This window comes from Canis lupus, chromosome 19, assembly GCF_011100685.1.
Source record: "Canis lupus familiaris isolate Mischka breed German Shepherd chromosome 19, alternate assembly UU_Cfam_GSD_1.0, whole genome shotgun sequence".
In the NCBI taxonomy this organism is placed as follows: Eukaryota; Metazoa; Chordata; class Mammalia; order Carnivora; family Canidae; genus Canis; species Canis lupus.
The window spans coordinates 3,256,162-3,270,982 of NC_049240.1; the positions used below are offsets into that span (position 1 = coordinate 3,256,162).

Genomic DNA, 14,821 nt, shown 5'->3' on the forward strand with positions numbered 1-14,821 from the left:
TGATTGATACCACCAATCAGAAGACAGCATGAATGGAGGAGCAGTGGCAGAGTGCACTCCAATGAAAAGTTGTCACCATTTGCTTTATTTCCTGGACCTGTGAAGATTTTCAGATCTCGATCCCATTGACTAAAAAAGTGGCCATATCACCAGGCCCGAACACCATGGCAAGTATATATCATGAGGATTCCCCTAGTTCTTTCCAAAAGGGACCTACATACACTGTAGAAAGGAAAATACTCAAATATTTTGAGGCTATCAGATACAGGTCTGGGTTGACATTGATGCCTGGAGACCTGAAGTGTTATCCCAGTCCTCTGTTAGAGTTAGAGCTCACAGGGCCAAGAAATAAAGTAAGTCCAGGCTAAAGCTTGACTTTTAGCCAGGGTGTCCTCTGGGTAGTCTGTGGATCCAACCAATATCCCTGAGTAACACTGAATACACTTGGCTTTTGCTGTAACTTGCACATTGGATCCTTGGCATACTGGGGATGAGCAATCCCAGAGGGGAAGGCCAAATGGAAGCCTCTGAAATTGCCCTCAGTCCTTACCCAAATCTCCAACTAAGATGGTAAATCAAAAGCAATATCATTTTCTAGGAGTGGAGATTTGTGCCCTTTAAAGACTTAAAGCATATAGGGTGGTAGTCCCCAACATATCTGTGTTGAATTTGGGTCCTTGAGAATGGTTATTGTCTATTGTGAACTTGGCCAAGTAGTAATCCTGATAAAGCTGCTGCGCCACAGGATTTCATTGATAGAGCAGACTAACATAGTTCAGGTATATGGTACATACCCTCTGATTTGGTGACTAAGAAACAACTTTGTTCTCAGGCGTTTTTTACTCCCCCCTCTGTCACAACACAGTCCCTGGAGCTCTGGACCATGCAACCTGGACATTCTGCAGAACATTACATTGATCTATTATACTGATGACATCATGCTGATCAGGCAAGATAAGCAAGAGGTTGGTATATACTGACGGCCTTGGGGAGAAGATGCATACATTGAGATATATGTAGAATCAGGGAGCTGCTACTGCAGTGAAGTCTCTAGGGGTCTAGGATATCCCCGCTAAAGTAAAAGACAAATGTCTTGCATCCTTATTCCAGAAAAAGAAAGCCTAGCACCTGATAGCTCTCTTTGGCCTCTAAAATAGCACATTCCAACTTGGGGATACTGTTCCAGTTCATATATCAGATGACACAGAGGACTGCCAGTTTTCAGTGGAGCCTTGAGTGGAAATGGGTTCTAAAGAAGTTCCAGGCTTCCCTGCCATGTGGGCCATATGATCCAACAGACCCTATGGTGTTGAAAGTGTTAATGTACTTTCAAAAGATATAGTATGGAATCTATGGCAAATCCCATTGTGAAAACAAAAATGCAGGTCTCTGGGATTCTAGAAGAAGGCCATGTTACCTACAGCAAAATTGTATGTCTTTTGGGAAAGCTCCTGGCATAATTTGGGGCATGTTTCTGATGGAAAGCTAGAATTAACCCATGGAGTATCACATGACTATGCCAGGTTCTCCATTGTGATCTGGGTTCTGTTGGAACTGCCAAGTCGTGAAGTCAGATAGGCTTAGAAATAATCTGTTGTAAGATGGAAATGGGTGGAACCAGAAGCATAAGGAAGTTGCATGAGTAGGAAGCCCACGTCCCTTTGTCACCCACCAGGGTTTCACTGGTGCCTATCCCAAGCTCTCACGTGTCGCCAAAGGAGTGTTCCATATGAGCAGTTAGAGGAGGAGAGAGAAAGTCCAATCTTGTTTAGGATGGGTCACCTTGTCAAGAACAGGTTATCCTGCCATAGTTGTATTGCAGCTGGCAGAAGGTGTAAAGTCAGAGACCAAGAACTTTACTACTGAGCACAATAACAGTAGCAAGGGTATCAGTGTTTGGGGTTGTTTGTTTGTTTTGCAGTAGTTTCCCGAGTTCCAATTCCTATAAAGTGAAGTAAAGAACGCCAAGTGACACCTGCACATGTAGTAGGTTGCATTATAGAAGAGAAACTTTGAACTTACAAAACCCAAATCTTCTATGATGGACTATAAGCATGACTGCTTTTCGTTCTGGAGGAAGACACTCTCTCTGTTTTCCAAGGCCATCTACTATGTAAGCATCCTGGAAAAGATGATCTGAAAAAAAGGAAGTCAGTGCCTCTCCTTGCAAACATGCAGAAATAAGAGTCCCATGGAGAATTGTCTCTTGCATGGCTCAATATGGGATGCGAGCCAGAAATGAACAGCGACTATATTTTACAGCCATATTCGGGGGAGTAACCTTGAAATACAGTGGAGGAGAAAAAGCTTCCCAATGGGGAGAGAAATGAACATTGCCCCAGATCATCCATTTTGTGACCTGAGGTGAGAATATACAGCTGACCTATGAACAATGCAGGGATCAGGGGCCCTGAACCCTAGTGCATTTGAAAATCCCATGTAACTTTTGACTCCCCCTCGACACAATTACTAATAGCCTATTATTGATCAGAAGCTTTAGCAATAACACACAGTTGATTAATACGTTTTATATCTTGTATTATATACTGTATCATTACAATAAAGTCAGCTAGAGAAAAGATGTTATTAAGTAAATCATAAGGAAGAGTCCTGTACCGTATCAAAAAAAATATCCACCTACAAGTAGACCTGCACAGTCCAAACTAGTGTTGTTCAAGGGTCGACTGTACAGAGACTCCTGGGGTAGCCAGAGCCTGGGAGTGAAAGAACTGGAAGATTGGTGAGCAGTCTTTGGGTAGAGGCATGTGGATGGACATAGGGTGTGGAGCATTAAGTGTCAAGATTGTTGTATCGCACTTTAATACACACTAAAAAAGCACTGTCACAGAAGAGGTACTGAATAACCAAGTAGACAGTATGACTCGGCCAGGTGGCGTTACGCATTCTTTGTCATCGGCTGTTGCGGAACTGGCATGATGGCCACAATCAAGGAGTGGCCACGAGGACAGAGACGGAGACCATGGATGGACACAGCAGTACTGGCTTCCATTTAATGAGGCTGGCCTAGATACTGCCTTTGGAATGCCCAGCATGTCGGCAACGAAGATCAATATTGAGGCCATGACGTGGCCCTCCTCAAGGAGCCCAGTGGGCCATTTGGTAGCCAGTCTCTACATTGGGAAGGATTTTTGAAGGATCTCCCATCTTTGAAGGATTAGCGGCTCCACTTCACAGGGATAGATACCATTCTCAACAGGAGTTTGTCTTTCCTGCCCACAGAGCCTCAGTCAGCACACCATCCAGGGGCTTGCAGCATGTTTCATCCACAGTCCCAGAATCCCTAACAACGTAGCATCCAACAGAAGACTCACTTCATGGTGGAGAAAATAAGGGAGTGGACCCATGGGATCCCTCACTGTGTCACATCCCTCATCATCCAGAGTCTGCCGGTCCCAGTCACTTACTGCCTCAGTTATGCGGCCTGTCCCTGCCAATCTGAGCTCTGTGGGTTTAGTATCCTGGTCCCCAGGGAGGCACATTCTTGCAAGGGGACACAGCGAGGTACATCCTGTATGTACTTGCTATGTGTGTTTATGGAATGTGTGAAAGGTAACGGCGTGTGTTATGTGTGTGTGGTGTATGGTCAGGTGTGTGGCATGTGTGTGTATGTGTGGTATGTGTATGCAGAGGGGGGCTTGTATGTGAGTATCATGTGTGCTATGTGTAGGTGGATGTGTGTATATGTACACATGTGGTATGTGTTATGCTTAAGTACTATATGGGTGGTATGGATGGTGCATGTGTGTCCATGTCTGTGATATGGACATGTGTGATGTGTGTGGGCGGATTTCTCTGCGTGTGTGGTGTGCATTTAAGGCATATATATATGTTGTGTATATGTAATATGTGGGTATATGTGTACTGCGTGGGAATGTGTTTTTATGTGTGTGGGGTGGGTACATCCATGTGTTATGTGTGGGGTGTTTGGTGTGTGCATGTATGTACATGTGTGCTGTGAGTGTGGTGTGTATTGTGGTATGTGGTATATGTGTGTTTGCATGTTGTACATGTCTATATGCATATAGTGTTGCATAATTATGGGAGTAGCATGTGTATGGACATGAGGTGTATGTGATATAGTGTGGGGGGGTGTAGGTGATTTGTGCACATGCATATAGCCTATGTGTATAGTACGTGTACAAATACGTGCTGTGTGTGGTATATGTGCTTGAGTATAGTGTGGGTTGGTGTGTATGTATGTAAGTGATGTAGATGGATATGTGTATATGTGCCATGTGTGTTATGTGTAGTATGTGTGTGTGTTTGGTATATGTGTATACATGTGTGTAATGTGTGGCACGTGGTATGTGCAAGTGTGTGCAATAAGTGGTGTGTGTATGTGTCTGCAACCTGTATGTGGTCGGTACACGTGTGATGTGTGTATACGTACGTGGTATAGGCAAAGCGTATGTGTGTCGGGTATGTGTGCATGTGTGAGGTATGCATCTGTACACACACATTTAGTGCATGCAAGCCCGTGAGATGCATGGTGTGTGTGTGGTCTGCATATGTGTGCGTGTGTGTAGAGTGCCCGTGTGGTGTGTGGCCCTCCACGTGGGCGGTAAGCCCTTTGCAGGAGTAGCTAGCGCCTCCTCCCCCCGCTTCCAGAGGCCCTACCCGTCACTCGGCCAGGTCTCGAGAGCATCACTGGCTGATGAGAGGCCGTTTCCCCAGGAGCTCGGGCCTGCGACTCCCGCCGTCGTCGTCCTTAACAACCGGGCCCCAGCCACCGCCCCCCGCGTGCCTCACAGCGCCCAGCGCAGGGCTGCGAACTAACCAACCGTGATATTGGCCGTCATGCTCGTGTGCTCAACGCGCCCGTGAGCGTGTGCTAGGAGGGGGCGGGCGCACCACTGCACGCGCACCCGATGTGGGCTCCGCACGGCGCTGCGTTCTTACCGGGCAGGCTGGCTCATTAGCGGGAAACGGTCTATAATTCCATGTTACATCGCCTTTTGGCTCCGTTTTGTCTTTGCAGACCCAGATCTCATCCATCGGAAGCTGCATATGGCTCATTAGGACAGAGTGCGGGAGGGGCGACAGCAGGGCCCTCAGGCCGGATGCCCTCGGCCCATCCTTCCCTCTGTCTCTTTTTCAGCCTTTCCAGTGTTTTCCTTTCTTGCTTTAGGCTTCTCCCACCCGCTCAGTGAAAACCGGGCACCTGTAATAACAACCACTTAGCAAGTGCCCGCTCCGTGCCAGGGACAGTTGCACGATCCTCGTGACGGCCCAGAAGAGCATCCTCACCACGTGGATAAGGATGCTAATTCCCAGTCCTTAGATCTGGGAATCTAATTCCCAGATGCGGAAACTGAGTCTTCCCTACCCAGCCTTCACTACGGGGGACACGCTGCCTTCCCCTCTGAAGTTCGGAAATGTGGAAAAGCCTCACTTCCATATGATTTCTCTTGTTATCTCCCTAAGCCAAACCACACATATTGAAATCTAGGGACACCCACAAAGTGCCCTGGCTCTTGGCAGCCCTGAGCAAGAAGGCAATGACCAAGAGCTCCCTTCCTGCGGGCTCCGGGCCTAGCGCGTCTTGCCCTCTGCCGATCCCCTACAGCGGTAAGCCGTGCCCTGCATCTGATAAGGACGTTGTTTCCATTTAGTTCAGTTCAGTCACCCGGGGCTTTCAGAGAGCTAGCTGTGACGGGTGTGCTCTGCCACGGTGCCCCTCCCATCATCTAAATTGGCTCTTCTCTCCTTTGGCTCCTTAAGAAAAACCCGTTCCTGGTGGCAAGGATGCGTCTGCTGCAGGGACGTAGGAGATGGATCTAGCACAGCATCTATGAACACAGCTCTGGGGTACGACCGCCGAGGTTCCAATCCCATGTGCACCCTATATAAACGTTGAGATGTGCCAGTTCGCTTCGATTCTAGAAGCCTCAGTTTCCCCGTGGTTGGAGGAAAATAATGAGCGCAGAGCTTGCGACACGACGTCTATGTAGCACACAGTGAAAGTTCAAGATGTTAACTGTTATCATTAGTCTTCGGTTGGAATGAATAGAAGGCTCTGTTAAATTTGCATGATTGTATTTTTACACTGAGCCATTAATGATGCATCCATTTAGTTTTCTACTCTGAAAGAACATAGATTTGATTAATTACAACAAGAATTTAAAGTATTTCCATTATTCAGAAATAACCTACAGGGTCTAAGCTTGTCCCTTCCTTCCTTCCTTCTTTCCCAGTTGTTTCTTTTCTTTTCTTTTCTTTTCTTTTTTTAAGACAGAGAGAGAGAGAGACAGACAGGTAAATAACAATTACATAGTCAGATTCACTGGCTCTTCTTCTCCTTGGTAACAGCCTGAGGCTTAACCTTGATTAAGCAACATCGCATCCGATCCAAGTTCTCTCCACCTTCCACCCAGCCTCTGCTCCCCCTGGGGGACCAAACCTGCCCGGGACCCTCCACTCCTGCTTAGCCTCAGGATATTGCCAAGGGTAAGCGTCATTAAAATTTTCTTTTAAAAATCAAACAGTTGTCTACCTCCTTGAAGTTGGGCTGTTTTTGTCTATTTTGCGGGGACAGTTCTGCCGCTTAGAAAATGCATGACCGTGTTAAGTTGTCCCGAAATGCATTTTAGGAGAAGGGTCCTGAAGCCAGACCATGCCCGTGATTTCCCAGCCCAGTGGCCCCGAGATGCTTTCCGCGTGCCCTTCCAACGAGCACAAGTACAGCAAAATCTCTTGATAAAACAAAATCGGAGTAATAGGTGGAGTTTTTTTGGTGCTTCCTGTGACTCAAAGCAAACCTATTTCTAGATTGTAAAGTATGAAAAGAGAGATCAGATTGATATTGAGGAAAATCGAACGTTGGTAAATGAGTTGCTTTCATGTGGTCTCTCAGATTCTCTGTCTCACTGTCTGTCCATCTCACGCACACACGCACACACACCCTTTAAAGGGTAACTGTTTCCTGCACATCATACTTATGTTAATCTCAATTCAACGTAGTGGCACCGAAGGCATTAGGGGGCAGTCATTCTCACTCACAAAGCTTCAGATTCCACTAAATTATTAAAGCTGGACGTAGACTTCTAATTCTGTGCCCAGACCTCCTCACTAACAGAGTGATCTCCTTGTGATGGGGGAGGATATGTTCGATGCTAAATTTCCTGCGAATTTTCAAGACAGCGTTGAGTCTTGAGAACTCTGAGTTACGGGCATCCTGTGTGTGTTGGTATACCTTTCTTTGATTAAAAATGGGATAAATCAATGAGAGAGTCCTTTTACCCAAGGCCACGTTCCTTTCACACGAAGGTCATGGATGCACTAATTGGATGAAATATAAATCGTGTTTCTTTCCACATTCAGTTTTAGATCCTGACCTGTTTTGTGTCAAGAAATCACAGGCAGCCCATCCTGTGCCATCAAGGTTGGCTCGATTCACAGATGATTTCCTTAAATCATAGAATGATATTAAATGCAATTCCAAAATAAAGAATAGAAAGTTCAAAGGCACATTTTTTAAAAAGCTTATAGTGCTGTAGAAAAGGCAATGGGAACCTTGACTCCATTTGCTTCCCTGTTTCATAGAGATTTTGAGGGCAGCGGAAAAATACAGCTCCTACTGATAACACCTGTCATGTCCTCCCTGGGAAAGGTAATGTGGAAGAAATTCCCTCATTTTGATCATTTAAGCCGTTGGCTTCTCCTTGCTTTAGGATTCTTTGGTCTCGTTTCTAATTTCTATTAAGCTTAGAAATTTGGGCTTTCACTAAACGGGCAGATCCCATTTATATTTTTCCTGTTAAGTATTGATTTTGAAGGTTTTGAAGAAAACCATCCCAGGATAGATCTCATTCAAAATGTACATTTCTAAACTTAAAAATAAAACGGGCATACTCACAGGGCAAGGAAACACACACACCTGCTTCCTGAACACTGGGTGCGGTCTGGTAGGCACGAACAGGTGTCGGCTTCTTCTGTCTGCAGCCTCCCATCTCCCAAAACGCAGGTGCCCCCAAATAGGGTTACCAGGTCAAACATAGGATGCCCGATTAAATGTGAATTTTAGATAATTTTTAAGGATAAGTGTAATCTCAAATATTGCTTATACTTTTTCACTTACCAGCTGGTGACCCTACCCCAAAAGGCTTTATAAACAGATGCATCACTGTGGTCCTGGGGCATCACAGCCTGACAGACTGATCATCCCACAGACTCAAGAGTGGAGTCATTAAATCACCCTCTCATTTTACAGGTGATCAGAGGTCAGTGAGGTAAAAACCATTCTCTAAGAACTTAGAGCTACTTGCCTCTGTCTCCTTGGGCAGTGCCACTCTCTCAAGGGAGCATGCCTCTCTCCACCAACCCTTGAGAGGTTGGACTCTGACTGTAGGCGTAGCACATGGGCAGGTGAACCCCATCCCTCCATGCTTCTGTCTACTAAAGCAGTAGAGACACGGCACAAGTCAATTCTCTCACCTCCCAGAGAGGTAGGGAGGCAGGGCAGGAAAGGCGAATTATAAGGAACAAAGCACAGATTAACATCTCAATAAATTATCCTACCACTTAGGTTTCACATGTCCATCAGGTTTTTTTTTTCTTTTTTTTTTTTTTAATTTATTTATGATAGGTCACACAGAGAGAGAGAGAGAGGAGAGAGGCAGAGACACAGGCAGAGAGAGAAGCAGGCTCCATGCACCGGGAGCCCCATGTGGGATTCGATCCCGGGTCTCCAGGATCGCGCCCTGGGCCAAAGGCAGGCGCCAAACCGCTGCACCACCCAGGGATCCCACCATCAGGTTTTCTTAAAGTGAGGGCACACTCATGTTAGTAATCTGTGATGCCTGTGGTTGGTTATGGATTCTTCCCCTGGAGACCTTTCCACATCAGATAGAAAACCATTTGTCTTTGTTAGGCAATGTTGCAGCTCTACCTAGAGACCCAGAGGGGGATGAGTTTAAATGACTCCCCCAGAACTCTTCTGAACCTTGGAATCTATGAAAATTTAAACAACTAATATTATAGTGTTCAAACCGAAGACCAGAATGAATGCAAAAGTAGTTCGGTGTTATGATAGAGCTTCAGTATTACTCGAGGCTTTACAGAATCAAGGAAAATCCCCGTAAAGGCCATGGGAATGCCCTGGTTGCTTTCCTGCAGCATCATAAGGAGGGCACAGTGCATTGGGTTGATGATGATTAAGGATGCTATTTATATGTATATAGGACACTCAATTTCCTTACCATTTGCAAGGGATACATTTTAGAGAGCTCTCAAGACAAGAAAACGCGCTGTTCACCATAGAACAAGGATGACGATGTTGGAGATGAGACCCGCAGTTTCTCAGAGACTTTCCAGTTGCCCAAGGGGCTTGACCTCCAATCTGCCCATTTCCCGTTTGTCGTGCTCTTCCCTAAGTAAGCTGATTGGGGGAGCCGGGAGTGGGTTCAAGTGAAGCTTCTCACAGTCCCTTGGCTCTAAGTTGGAGACATGGGGAAGGCCATCTGGTCCTCAGCCCTAGCTGACTGGACAAAGGGCTGATGAGGCAAAGGCAAGTTCTCTGTGACCCAGGGTGACAAAGATGGGCTAAAAAGCAGGAGACAGGGCATCTGGGGGGCTCGGGGATTGAGCACCTGCCTTCGGCCCAGGGTATGACCCCGGATCCCGGGATCAAGTTCCACGTCAGGCTCCCTGCATGGAGCCCACTTCTCCCTCTGCCTGTGTCTCTGCCTCTCTCTGTGTGTCTCTCATGAATAAATAAATAAAATCTTAAAAATTTAAAAAGCAGGAGATACAGCACTGCCTATAGAAGCTTCCATATAACTCAAATAACCAACACTTGAAGCCGTGAATATTGTAGTTGAAATTGTTTCACAAATTTGGGGGCAGCAAAAGGCTACAGAGCTTAACCTACTTTAACCTGTTCACTTAACCCATGAAGAAATGAGAAACTCATTATCAGAAATATTTTTTCGTTCTTTATTGTTAGGGGAAAACCCTTCTTGCCCATAGGTAAGGAAGGAGAATCATTAGCCTAACACTCCTGGCTGCCCCCTCCCTCCTTTTACTTTGCCCCAGGAAGAAAGAGGGATTTAATGCAATCAGACTTTGGAAGGAGAAGCTGGTTAAGTGCCAGAGAGCCTCTTCCTCCTCTCTTTCTTGGGAACAAGTTGTCTCCTGGAAGCCTGTTCTGCTCTCCTCCTTCAGGGAAGGCACTTCCTTGTAGGGAGGGAACAAGATGGTCTGCTTAGGTACAGGGCTGTTGAGTGAGTTTGTTTAGCTCTGGTGTTCAACATTCTCAAATCTGACCTCAGTAAGGGCTGCTGGGATGTCTTTCCCGGGGACGTGCACTCTGAAGGAATAAGAGGATTTAACTAAGTGGAGAGTGGAAGAGACAGGATGTTCTTGGTAGAGACAACATGTGCAAAGGCCCTGTGGTCGGAGGAAACATGGCAGTTGTACTGGATGAAGGCCTTACTGAAGTACAGAGAGATGGGGAAAGACTAGTGCATGAAAGATGGAAAGGACATGGGGCCAAACTCCACAGGGTCTTCAGGACCATGTTAAGGATCTTGGTCTTCCACCTCAAAGTACTTCATACCCAAGTAAGGATTTAAGAATGAGGACGGGGGCAGAAGGAGGATGACATGATCATATATGCAAATGAACATTGATTCTGTCTGTATTGCGAAGAACAGATGGTGTGGGTGTGTGGAGTGCATACAGGAGAGAAATCACTTGCCTGGTTGCCCAGGCAAGAAACGATGACCATGAGGACCAGAGTTAGGTCAGGGAGTGAAGATGGTTTTTACTTGAAAGTCAATTTTCCTGGCATAAAAGGGAATCACACCCTTAGCTAGCCAGAGTTCACATAGACATTTCAAAAGAAGCAAAAATAAAACCATAGAATTATATAAATCATGTCCGTTGTGTGTCGAAGTTCAAAATCCACTATTGCAAAAGTTTGCTTTTGCTAAATGTTTTGTCACTTTCGACAAAAACAAAAAGGTGGGTTTTTTTTTTTAATTTTTTAAATTTGTTTTACCTTTTCCCTCTCCTTAGCCAGCAAATCTTTAATCATGTAAGTTACATCCAGGATAATTCTCATCTGACTGTTTCCGTAGAAACAAGCATGTGTCCTCTGTGGCGTTGGTTGTATTTAAGTGGCTAATACAGAAATCCATGGCCATCACAGTCTCTGGTTATGTCTCTACTGTTTTGTTTTGTTTCAGGCTTTGTTTTTATTCTGCTTTTCTACTAAAATGGGAAAATAATAATCTCTTTGTCTAAAAACATCCCTTCGTAAATATTCTTCAAAAGCTCATAAGCTACTTGGAGTGAAACTATTTCCCTCCTTTTTCCACCAAAAGCACAAAGATAAGTTATTCCTTGATGAAATTATTGACTATACATCCCACATGACTTCCTTCAATAGCAAGTAAATATTCCCTCAATAACCATGGATGTGGAATGGAATAAATATGGAACGGTGTGGAGAATATGAAAATTCGTAGAGATTTAATAAAAGATTTCCGAGAGGATCTAAGGAGGCTGGTCTTAGACAATCGGGACTGGTGGACTCCCAGCAGTGCCCCTGCTGCACTCTAGGGGGGTGTGGCCTCCGCCGGAATGTGCCCGGCTCACCTGATTCTTGCTTAGCCAAAAAGTCATAGACTCGAATCTCTGTTGAGCCCTGTCTCTTTATGCTCTCACTCTTTTAAAGATTTTTTTTTTAAATATTCACATGAGAGGGAGAGCACACACACACACACACACACACACACACACACACACACAAGCAGGGGGAGAGGCAGAGGGAGAGGGAGAAGCAGACGCCCCGGCTGAGCGCTGAGCAAGGAGCCCAGTGAGGCTCTGGGTCCTAGGACTTCTGGATCATGACCTGAGCGGACGGCAGACACTTAACCATCTGAGCCACCCGGGTGCCCCTCTTTTTGCTTTCAACAGAGAACCCCCACTCTCAGAAATGAAATTTCCCAGTTTACCTTAAAAATCTTACTCATTTGGGGCATGTGGGTGGTTCAGTCCCTAAAGCGGCTGCCTTCAACTCATGATCCCAGATCCGGGGATGGAGTCTCTCATCAGGCTCCCTGTTTGATGGGCAGGCAGCCTGCTTCTTCTCCACTGCTTGTGCTCTCTTGTGCTCCTGCTCTCTCTCTCTTCTGTCTTTCAATATTCTTTTTTTTTTTTTTTAAAGATTTTATTTATTCATGAGAGACACATGCAGGGAGGGAGCCTGCTGTGGGACTTGATCCCGGGACTCCAGGATCAAGCCCTGGGCAGAAGGCAGGGGCTAAACCGCTGAACCACCCAGGGATTCCCTCTTCTGTCTTTCAAATAAATAAAGACTTTAATGGGCAGCCTGGGTGGCTCAGTGGTTAAGCGTCTGCCTTCAGCCCAGGGTGTCCTGGAGACCCGGAATCGAGTCCTCTGTTAGGCTCCCTGCATGGAGCCTGCTTCTCCCTCTGCCTATGTCTCTGCCTCTCTCTCTCTCTCTCTCTCTCTCTCTGTCTCTCATGAAGAAATAAATAAAATCTTTAAAAATAAATAAAGTCTTTAAAAAAATAAAATCATACTCATTTTGAGTGGGAGAATAACAATACAGTAGAGAAATAACAATACATTTAAATGTTAAATTCTGAAGAGCCTGAATTTTATTTTATTTTTTATTTTTATTTAAATTCTAGTTCGTTAACATCTAGTGCAAGATTGGTTTCAGGAACAGAATTCTGTGATAAAATTCCATGATTCATCACTTACATACAACACCCAGTGCTCATCACAACGGGTGCCCTCCTCAATCCCTATCACCCATTGAACCCATCCTCCCCGCGACCTCGTCCCATCAACCCTCGGTTTGTTCTCTATCATTGAGTCTCCTGTAGTCTGTTTCCCTAAAGCCTGAATTTTAGACTTAATCTTCAGGAAACTTTTTTAAAAGTCACTTTCAAATATACAGAAATTCAAGTGGAGTTTGCAAAAGTGGTCCTCAAAAGACTTCAACCAGGAGAGAGAATAATTACTAGCATTTATGTTGTTGGTATGTGTGTGACTCTAACTGGACTGCCCAACTGTCCTGGTTTGCTCGGGGTGCAAGAGGGATTCCCAGACATGGAACTTTTTGTTTTAAAACCAGGACAGTTAGGGGGAAACTGAGATAAGTTGTCCACCCTCCCTAATAGATAGGGTTCATTAATTTTCTGAAGTTTAAGCATCAATCAATCACTGGGTATTCACTGAATGCTTACATCTGCCCAGTACTCTCCCCACTGGGCACGGTGAGATCAGAAGGAACAGGAGTCAGGAGGTCCTTCCCTTCCCTGAAGTTCTGTGGCCCCTTCATTGCTTCCTAGGAGTTTATTGATTTTATTTATTTATTTATTTATTTATTTATTTATTTATTTATTTATATTTATTTATTTATTTTTGCTTCCTAGGAGTTTATGATGTCATTTTCCTAAAACACTCAATGACTGCTTCCTAAACAGAACTTGTCAGGCACTATGGTTGGCACTTGGGGTGCCCAGATGAATGAGAAGCTGAGTCCGGTGTCAAGGAGCTAACTCTTTTGCGGAGAAGACAGATAAAATACAACTTGGTGAGTGCTGTGTATTATAGGGCTCTGGCAAACTCCTGATCACATACCACATAGCAGGACACAGCTCACTCCAGCTGCAGATGTGCCCAGACAACAGTGGTTGCATGTGCTGCGTGTGGTATGCAAATAGCTTCTAGACTCTAGGTAATAGATGCTATAATTGTTCAGAGGAGAGAAAGATTCTCTTGACAGAGTGATCATTCCTATGTGTATAGAGGAAGACCTTACTGAAAAGATAGGATTTAAGGCAACCTTGAGAAAATTTTAATATAGGTGAGTAAAGACAGAAGGGGCTCTTGCACAGACCCATCGTACTAGTATGTTATGAACCAAAGTTTGTGGTTTATCTAGTTCTGTACACTTGAGGTGCAAAAACTACACCACCACCACCACCACCACCACCAAAAGATTAATAGGCAGAGATGATAATACAGAGGTGGAAATTTAGACTAGAGTCAAGAAAGTTTAATTAACACGTGGTGTCAGATGGACTTAACCAAAGAATCTCACAAAGAAGATAAGGTTGAGAAAACAGGATAAGGTCAGGTGCTAAAGGTTTGTAAATTGCTGAGAAGTTTGGAATTCCTTCTATAGACACTGGGGAGCCAGGGAAGGCTTCTGGGAAGGGAAGCGCTATGGTGAAAGTTTTATTTTAAGAAGCTTAGCCTGGCAAAAGTGATCACCCAGGCCTTCCACAAATTAGAAAAGATTCGGAGTTCCTGATTAAAAACCAAGGGAGTCTTAGCATGTGTGGGAAGGAATATCAAATAAAGTTTTCCCTTTTCATTGCAAAATGCAGCTGTTGGCTGGAGGGAGGGAGAAGCTCTTGGCATCTCCCTAAGGGTCGGAAAGGTGATGCACCTGCAGAAGGAGAAACTGGGGTCTCCCCTACGGAGAGATTCATGGCGGCCACGAACAAACCTTTCCACACACTAAGAGCCATCTGGTAAGTGGGGGAGGCTGTCTACAAAGAGGGAGCCAGGGGACAAAATCTTCCAGTTGCACATTAAAGACCACCAGGAAAATGGTTACTCCTTTATGTATCTGGACAGGATTAAACTAGAGAGAGAAAGCTTCTGTGTCATCCCACATCATAGGCCCTTTCAAATTCCTTTCTCATAGTCTATTTCCATCTCTTAATTTTACCTGCACAAAATATAATCATGCCTGCTTGTAATTACTTATGCATACATGAATACTAGTAAGTTAAACTTGTTCATCTATTTACAT

At 45.0% G+C, this 14,821-nt stretch overlaps 1 non-coding gene across 1 annotated transcript in view; it reads left to right on the forward strand.

Moving 5' to 3' along the window:
• MAML3 overlaps nt 1-14,821 on the forward strand; it is a 193,278-nt gene that overhangs the window by 75,690 nt on the left and 102,767 nt on the right. The window contains exons 9-16 of the transcript XR_005373867.1: nt 866-965; nt 1,922-2,364; nt 5,743-5,829; nt 6,331-6,468; nt 7,564-7,630; nt 8,102-8,240; nt 13,431-13,591; nt 14,391-14,537. This is a non-coding gene — a transcript (mastermind like transcriptional coactivator 3). The remainder of the gene's footprint in view (nt 1-865; nt 966-1,921; nt 2,365-5,742; nt 5,830-6,330; nt 6,469-7,563; nt 7,631-8,101; nt 8,241-13,430; nt 13,592-14,390; nt 14,538-14,821) is intronic.